The sequence below is a fragment of the Toxotes jaculatrix genome, chromosome 19, assembly GCF_017976425.1.
Source record: "Toxotes jaculatrix isolate fToxJac2 chromosome 19, fToxJac2.pri, whole genome shotgun sequence".
Lineage (NCBI taxonomy): Eukaryota > Metazoa > Chordata > Actinopteri > Toxotidae > Toxotes > Toxotes jaculatrix.
Window position 1 is genome coordinate 15167407 of NC_054412.1, and position 8854 is coordinate 15176260.

Consider the following 8854-nt stretch of genomic DNA (forward strand, 5'->3'; position numbering starts at 1 on the left):
TGCAACTGTGATCCCTAAGCGGAATTACAGAGAAGAAGTGGTCCGTCTTCATGGGATGGAGAAAAGTCAATGTGCGATGCGTTCTGATGTCAGATCCATCTGTCCTCGAGTAGGGACAAGACGCAAGCGGTCCTCAGGTCCTCAGCTGAAAGCCTGTGGCGTGTCTACGGTGAGTCGTCAGGGTGACCATGTATAAGGGCTGGGCTGCCATCCAGCGTGTGCACTGCTGCAGTGTGACTGCATGTTAAGACTTAAATAGAAATTAGCTCTGTCAAGTGAAACAGAAGAGAGAAAGCTCCTGAACATACTACAGTTTAAAAACGCCAGGCAGCGTAAAATCGCAATTGAATCACTGCATATATCATATGAAAAACTTTTTTTTTTTAATGCATCAAGAGTACATGAGAAGTATTAATTCATTAATACATTCATTATGAACAATATTTAAAGATTAATCTGCCGCCGTCTCATGGATTTTTGTGGCCACAGTGCTTTATAGATAATCGTGTTATATTTTTCATGCATGCTGTATGATCTACAGGACCAGAAGACGGCTGCTCCTTCACGATTATGTAAAGGCTGTGGTTAAGACAAGGGTATATAATCTTTAATGCCCTAGAGCTTATTTACAGACTTGATGTTTTCTGAGGGGGGGTGACTAATTCACCCACTCACATCTATCCTTCAGTTTGGGTTTATGTTTACTGTTCCTATTTTGGTTTTTATTTTCTTGAGCTATTCCCCTTTTAGTGTCATTTTAGTTTGTGGGCATGCAGATACTACAGCTACCACTGAGGTCACGTTCTCAGCATTGTTTCTAGAAACACATAGCCTTTGGACTGACACTTACAATCAGTCAAAGTGAAATAGAAACAAAGAAAGATTTTTTTTTTCTGTGCCAAATGTGCAAAAAAAACAACAACAACAAAACAAAACAAAAGGCTTTATCTCCGAGATTCAGAGACTGATTGAATTTTTCTCTTTGACCTGTTTTTTTTTTTTTCCTTTTGAGTCTCTGCATCATTGTTGGTACCTCCCCACAAATCCATTTCGGAGACTCAGTGACCCACACTGTCCAGACTGCCAGTCAGAAATGATGTCTGTGATTAACAGCCAGGTACAGGATGGAGCACAGACATAATATTTTACCTCTGTAAAGGAGTGGGTGTGCGTGGAAAGGGGAAGCCTGACCATAAGGGCTAGTGCCAGTTTAAAAGGTTTTTCTGTGGAGAGAGTATGAAGGAGTTTGCAAAGGGTTTGTAAATGTTGTTTCTGTCTGTGACAAGTATTTGGAGGTGACAAGTGTTGATTGGAGTGTTGTTTGTCAGGCACAAAGCTGATAAGGCCGGAGGGAAGGTGTTCAAAACTATGTTGAAGGTGTTGATTTAACTTTGATGGATGCTGACCAAACTGAATTGTGACAACACCGTGGCCTTCAGAGGTGTCATCTGAATGCATCAAAATGTGTGAATACCTACAGGACTGGTGCATATCAGGACCCTCAGGTCACACATATTTTCAAAACCCATTGCACAATACTGCATACGCAACTTTTATCTTATGTGTCCGAGAAGGTAAATCAACATCAACAGGATTGTCATCAGACTACTGTGGGGACCCGAACACGAGCCTGTGGCATTAAAGGAACCCTGTGGAGTTTTGAAAACAAATGCAGTGCTGTTTACATTCAGTGTTTCTCACAGAAAGCACATTGTGTGTATCCCGAAGGAATGTATTCCTTATCTCATTAAACATCTACAAACTACGCTGAAACATTGTTTACATGGCTGCAGTCCTCACATCTCCTTTCTTAACTGGTACATTGCAACCTTTTACAGGAACAAGTGTTAGTGCACGCTACAGTCGGGGTAAAGGGAAAAAAAAGCCTTTTTGAAAAACATAATAAATAAAGCTTTAATGGCACCAGGCACCCCACCTCCAGCTCCACCCTCCCAAATTAAAGCTGATAGCTAATATGTGAACTATTATCACTGAATGAAATTCCAAGGTATAAGGTGAAAGGTGTTGCTCCTATAGTGACAGACCCACAGAGAATAATTACATGAATCCCCTCAGCATCATAGAGCTTTACATTGTCATTCAGTGCATTGTTTTGCTTTTAGGGTGACAGACAGGTGACAAATTAAACAACCAACACAGAGTGTCTTAATGAGGTGTTGGGTCACCATGTGCCACCAGAACAGCTTCAGTGCACTATGGCATTGATTCTACGAGTCTCTGCACTGAAAAAAAAAAAGTTATTTGAATTTACTTGATTTTAATGTGTACATCGGTCCCACACTACCATAATAAGTAAGACCAATGTCTGTGCAAGTGACAATAAAGTTCCTAAAAGAATAATGTTGATTTAGAGAAGAGAATCTTCTCTAAATCAACATCTAAATCACGATAAGAAATCAACTTTTCCAAAAGTAGGGTTTTCCACAAATGAGCTTTGGAGTCCAGCTATCATTAAAGCAATCAAAACAGTCCATAGAAACATAGACTGTACAAATGTATCTTCAGAGTATATCAAGAACATAAAGATAAAGACATGTATATACCCTATATACATTCTTACAGTAGTTCTAAGAGTGCAAACAAAATATTTTGAACTACCATACCACCATATCCAAGTACCAGCAAACAATAACAAGAATAACACGGTCTGTTACTCAAGCAAACCAAATCAAACTGTTGCTTTCATTTACCCTGCATATACCACTTTATAGTGAACATTTTTCAAAAATTAAAACTGAGTAAAAATTCTTGTACCTGAGTACTTCCCTTAAACTTTTAAATATGAATTAAGGAGGTTACCCCCTTTTCCCATAAAATATCTCACATTATAGGGATTGACAGTTACGTTTCAGTGTGTACTGGAGGGACGAACACCATTCTTCCAGAGCATGTTCCCTCATTTGGGGTTTTGATGATGATGGTGGAGAGAGCTGTCTAACACATCAGTTCAAAATCTCCCATAGGTGTTCAGAGATACAGTGACTGTGAAGGCCACAGCATATGATTTACATCATTTTCATACCCATCAAATCTTTCAGTGACTCCTCGTGTCTTATGGATGGAGGCAGTGTCATCCTGGGAGAGCTTGCTCCCATCAGGATAGAGATATTTCATCATAGGGCAAAGATGATCACTCAGAACATCTTTGGAGTGATTTGCTGTGACCCTCCTCTTTTAGAGGACAAGTGGAGCCAAACCATGTCAACAAAATGACCCCCACAAGATAACAGAGCCATCAGTTCCCCTCACTGTAGGGGTCAAGCATGCGCACACGTATGAGAACATGGTGAAGGGTGACTCATCTGACACTTTCCTTCCACATCTCTGGTGACCAGTTTCTGTGGTTTTTGCAGCACTGAACTCTCAAATATGCTTTCAACTTTCTAATGAAGGGTTTATCCACTACCTCCCTGCTATAATGTCCCTCTCTCTGTAAATGTTGACAGACCGTTTTTGCTGATAGTCTGATCACGTCCTGCATTGACATTCTCAGTCACCTGAAGAAGAGTTGTTCTTCTGCGTTTTCTTACATGTCACACTAATACCCAAGCATCATGGTCATCAAATGTGAGCTGTCAAACACAGTTTCCGATCCTATTTACTGACGTCTTCCCCATAGAATTAAATGCAGGTGTCACTTTTGTTATTGAAACAGCAGCATGTTGAGCTGTCTGTGACTGAAGCTCCTGCCGTCCGTGGTCCAACAATGAACACTTAGATCTTTTCCTCTTTCATCTTGATACAAAATCATAAGAATCAACTATTCCTGCTCAGCATTTTTATACATGCCACAGAGCATGATTGGATGTCAGCTGCTTAGGTGTACTATGCAGTGCACCTGTGTGGAAGCATCTGCATTCATTATGCTTCTCCACTCATTTATTCAGGTTTTCCCTTTGCGGTGGGGCATGTTTCTACTTTTGTTTTGCTGATTTTTTGTGGCTACTGTACGTTGATGAGTACATCAGTTATATTTTATCACCAGAGTCATTTCATTTCCAAATGGTCAATAGAAACCTATATTTAAAAACACTCTAACAATAACATTGCTGGTGATCTGCGACACTAATGGGCTGGAAATATGGCTGATCTCAACCCAGACTCTGAAAAAATTAACAAAATCAAGAGGAAAGGTTAAAGATGGATTAGTTGATCTGTGCATTTTCATCAAGCAAAATGTTTATTTAACATCTCTACAGACAAATTCCATCTCATGGCAAGACACTTCTTGTTTTCCTTAATAATACACCTTTGAGAGCTTGTTTCTTCTCCTTCCTTGGTATCGGCACTTGAGAATTCAAGAGCCCTTTTCACCTCTAATACCCCAGCAACATGGAGATGATGAACACAGGAGCTTGATGCAGATGGTCATTGTGTTGTATTGAAAATGAAACATCCAAAGAAGCCCGGCATGTTTTCAGTACATTTTGTACATCACAGAAGACAGCAGAAGCAAAGGAACCAGACTTTAAAACTTTAGATAACGAACTCATCCACCAAAGAAGAAGACATATTCAAGCTGTGTGGGCTCTCTTTCTCAGCCTCAGCTGCAGCAAATCTCTGATTGATTTCTTAGAAATAAAACAACAGTGGCAGCCAAGGTTTTAAGGTGTTGAGTGTTCTAGTAGGACTAAAATGGCATGTGTAATTAGTCAATGTGTTGAAAACCTAACAGTGATGCTAATTTTCCCTTTGAAAAGAGCTGCTAATGATTGGCTTGTCAAGAAGCACCTTCTTCTTGTTGAAGACGGTTTCAAATAATTATCATACATTAAGTGAGAGTAAAGAAAGAGACTTCAAACAAAGAATTTAATGACGCAGATTTCAGGTCATTAAAAACGGCTTTTCAAATGTTTAATGGAGAAAAAAGTTAATTGTCATTGTACCTGAAGGACGTTGTGGTGAGAAACGTGGAAACAGTAAATGTAAACAAACCTGGGTGTTTACAATAAAAACTCCAGGGTACCTTTAATTACCCCAATTATCTCCACCCATCATTAGTGGGTAGGAGAGGGAGGGCAAAACACTTGTGATGTGACAACTTATAATTTTTTTTGTTTTTTGATGTTCTACAGGTGGAGTGAGATGAAGAGATCAATGCCACATCTCAGCCAAAATTCTCGGTCTGTCATGCCGTTTGCTTGGTTGGTTGAATGGGAAACTCACTTTTATTTGCTGCGTGTGCTCTCCCCAACAAAGGTGTGAAGTACAAAGGTGGGTAGTTGGGCTGCAGTGTTCGGGTGTTTTTTCAGCCGTCACTTTTTGTACACAGAAAAGCTTTCAAGGAAGACATGATGACGCAGCTTGGTAACACGTTGTCACCAGCTTTTTCATCTGTTAGAGGTGAGATATCTGTTTGTGCAGACTCACAGTGGAGGGTCACATGGCCAAAAAAGGGGAATAGTTTGTAGCTAAATCCATCAAAATACTTTATTTGTTTCAAAATATGGGTCATTACATAATGGAAATTGCCAAAAGAAACATTGATCTATAGCATCAGGTTTTGTTGTATTTTGTCAATATCTTCACTCATTGTCTCTCGTTATAGTTTCAAGCAGAACTGAAACCAGGGTTTTATTTAAATACTGAGGTGAAATGTGAACAGTGAAATGCAATTATTTAATATTATTTTTTACACTAGTGGTGCTACATAGTACTAACACAACCCTGTTTGCGTTGTAATGATTATACAATTTTTCCAGTAATAATTTGTGATAATGTTAAAGGTAACTCAGATATTTAAATCTCAAGTAATGACATTTTACCTGTCTTTTATGTATTTTATATAGAATCTAGACCTTTTACGTAACAGATTGAACCAGAGTGAACTTTATTTTTCTTATTTCAAAAGTTGCCCTTGCACTGTCATTATTTATTATTTCTTGTAAAACAATTACTGTGAAAAACTCCCAGTTCTCAGAAACAAAAATGTCTGTAATTAAAAAAAAAAACTGTCTGCAGGGATTTCACTAGAAAACACCTGATCTGAAGCTGATCTGTTGACATGTATGTTTCAGTAAAGAAGTTATAAGTTAAGAAACTTTATACCTCAAGTGAAGTTTAAAAAAAAAAATAGATGAATAAGAACACAGTGTTTCAATTTAATTTCACTTTATCGTTTGAAACACCCCCTGTTGACTTGCAGTGCACCTGTAAATGTAGCCTGGATTTATGGTGGTTACAGTGGATTTCAATACTGATGAGTTTTAATGGCAGAGTAAGGGAATTGGGCCACAATCCTCTTCTCTGATGTGCACCCGTACGCTTTGTATGTTTCAAATACAGAATGACCAAATAAATTAACACCAAGCCCTTCCCCCCACTTCTCAATGGAAAGTAAAACCTTTTGAAGCTGACCTTTTGGCCCCCAATTTCTGTTAGCTCTGATAATGGAACATAGTCTTATGTTCTGTGTGTCAGACCACTACCAGGTAACATGTGTTCCACATAGATTAGACCCTGGAGTTTTATTTTAAAGGTCTCTTAATCCACCCCATCGATGGCAATATTTCTGAGCTCACTCAATCGTATTGACAGAGCAATTCAGATTTTTCTAGGAAACAGAGTACTCAGAAGCACACATGCATATAGACACACACGAATGACTGAATTATGTGAAAGGGGCTGGGGAAACCTAGGGTGGTTGGGGATAAGGATGTGAGCTCATCAGTATTCAGTGAAATTTTATCCGATCGATATGAGGTGGGTGAAGATGGCGTCATAGCAACCCAACTGTAGCACTAAAGTTGAGGTAGAGGAAAGAAAGAGGCCCATTTGGGTATATATTAAAAAAAACAATGGGACAAGAACAAAAGTCATTCCTTGCCAATTTTAATCCAGACACACAAAGACAAATACTAACTGTGTCAAAATACAGTTATAAATTAGGATACACAGTCATTTTGAGGTATTTTTGTACAAAAACCTAATTACTCAGGTTTTACATCCAGAGTTTAATTGGTGGTTAATAGATCTTCCATTTCTGTCATTACTAAAAGAAGCTGCTCTTGCTGCAGTTTCACTTGACAAGATATGATAATGACTATTTATTCACAGGGCGACGAATATCAGTAATTATTAGGATTAAGAGGTAATTCAGTGCGTTCTTTGTATGCGCTTATTCCTGTCATTTTTGCACTTTTTAAAGAAAGAAGATATGACATGTTAATTAGTGAGCTTTAGAGGTGCTAGCAGGCAGACTTTGTTGCCTTTGGACAAAGCTGCTTCCCCATAATTCAGTGATTATGCTCAGCTAAACTAAGATAATCATCTGATATGCTGTAGCTTCATATTTAATAGACTGATATTGATCTTCTTATCTAATTCTCAGCAAGCAGTTGAATAAACGTATTTCCTAAAATGTCTAACTATTGTTGGACGAATCAAAGTTCAAGGCAAATTCAAACTAACATTTCAAATTAAAAGACATGGAAGACCAAGGGGAACAGAAACCTCAACATTAAAAGACATTTAGCTAAGGAACTGAAATCTTTTTTTAGAAACATATCTCTGTGCGGCTAAACATCCCTTGAGGTGACTCTGATAAAAGCATGGCGTGCAGTGTTTTGAAGCTGAGCTACAAACGCTGCTGCCTCACATCATCTCAAGCTTTATGTTGAGAGCTGCATTGAATACACACAAAGCGCACAGCCAAAGGTCAGCGTGCATGAGAGAAAATAATAGTAACAGTCTTTGTTTTTCAAAAGAACATTGCGGAAAGACACATACAACTAACTGAACAGTTTCACGCCACTGTGAATCTGATCATACTTAATAAGAAGAAATTGGACTTAAAGGGTGAAATCACTGCTCTGCCGGGTTGAACAGCTACTCAGAGTTTGTTTAAAATGGATGCACACTAAGGCTGCAAATAGTTTTCAACCCAATTATAGACCCAGATGAGTTTTTCAAATTTAATATATACTCCTCATTTGTGTGCAGATATTCACAAAGCTTGTTAATTCTGCCAATTCTGAAACTTAAAGCATTTAATTTCATGAATAAAAGATGATACGTTTTTGCTTTATAGGCAGAAGATAAAATAAGGGCTCATGGGAGAGTGAATGAATTTCCTTATTAGTCAGGAAGGAAATAAGGCAAGAACACTCTTATATTCACCTGGTGAGTGTTGACCTGTTTTAATGTAGTTCAGGTCGTCAGTGTACTGTCCTCCAGTGTTTTGTTTGCCGTGTTGACTTGACTCCTTGACTAGACTCCTTTATGGTGTGTGTTGCGTGTCTTAGTTTTGGATGAACAGCTATTCCAGTTTCAAACTGTTGAGTGCTGAACAAAAACACCACTCTGAATATAATGCCTTTTTTCGTTACTGCGATTTCTATGAACACACACACACACACACACACACATCAACCAAAATGCATTTTTATGATTAACAGATATGTGTCCATGCCATTACATCCATTCTTTAACAAAGCAATGTTAATTTTCTATTAAACCCTCAGTTGTGCAATGTATGAATTTGTTTGCACTCCACTCGGGTGAATGACACAAAGTACAGTAAATACCAGTCAGTCATCCTTTATCTGAGCTCAGTAAATCCCCTCTTATTCTTTGTGTTAAACAGACAACACATGCTTCCCACATTATCTGAGCCATTTTTCCCTCCAGTCTAGCCGTCTTCTTCTTTTTTTCATACCAACGCTGAAAGCTGTTTTTTTCTCAAGCTCCAATAAGCATAATCCAAAAAAAAAAAAAAAAAAAGCCCTCGCAGTCAAATTTATTTGGAGGAATCTTTTAGTGTGTGACCCACTGCATCTGTGCTGCATTGTTTATATGCACCATACTTTAGACAGATAATATAGGAAAACTGTAT